Here is a 1,115-nt window from a genome sequence, read left to right on the forward strand (position 1 = left end):
TCTACGCCACTGCCGCTGCTCCTTTCTTTCTTAGCACATACACTAATGGCAAGAGAGGAGAGAGCAGAGGGAGAGAGAAAGAGAAGAGAGGAATGAAGCCCTCCACAGCGCCGCTGACCACCATAGCACCCTCCTCGTGGCGATTTGTAGTCTGCCAACATCGCATCACCGTTCACTGCAGCCCTTCCTCCCCCACCACCGCCGAACCCTTCCCATCTGTTTCAATTTTTTATTCTTTTTTTCTTTAATTTTTCAGATTTAAAGGATTCCATTGTTGTTGTTGATGATGATGCTTCTGATTGCTTTTGTTTATTCCTTTTATTCCATTCTTGTTGTTGATGCTTTGGTTGCTTCTGCTTCTGTCTTTTTCTATTTTTGCTTATGCTTTTGATTCTGTTTTTATTGTCGCTCTGATTTCATTATCCATTGTTATTGTTATTGTTGTTCTGCTGATTGTTGTTATTCTACTTCTGATTTCTGGTTTTGTCTGCTTCTATTTCTGCGTTTGCGCTTCTACTTCTACTTCTGGTTAATGTTGAGGAAGAAGATCGAGGAAGAAAAGGGGAGGGAGGAGTATTTTCGTCTGAAGGACGGTTTTAAAACTAAGTTAAACCTTTGGGACCATTTTGTAGCGAAAAAAAGGCGGGGGACGAAATAAATTTTCGACCTCTACGTTAGAAACCAAAATCGTACTTAACCCTAATATTTTTGCCTGAAAAAGGACACAGGTATTGTTTTGTTCTAAGACAAAAAGACACTGTTTATTTCTAAGGAGCTGTTTATTTCTAAGGAGCTGAGATTAAGATAGGAATACGCACTGCAAGGCTTGGTTTAGGGGCAATTATGTTTGCCTTGCTAAGAGGTGCACCGGGTTCAAACTCTAGCTATGTCTAAGAAATTGATATATAGAACCCATGAAAAAACCCTTAAATTGATATCATTATCGTGACGGATTAACTATTGGCCATTCGAGTTAGCGGATACCGTAAAAAATAAAAAAAATAGACAAATATTATATTTAAAGACACTAAATTAGTGTACTTTATGTTATTCTTGATAGAAAAGACATGTCATTTCTGACAAAAAAAAATATAAAAACTAACAAAAAATAAAGC

This window comes from Arachis ipaensis, chromosome B04 (assembly GCF_000816755.2).
Source record: "Arachis ipaensis cultivar K30076 chromosome B04, Araip1.1, whole genome shotgun sequence".
NCBI lineage: Eukaryota > Viridiplantae > Streptophyta > Magnoliopsida > Fabales > Fabaceae > Arachis > Arachis ipaensis.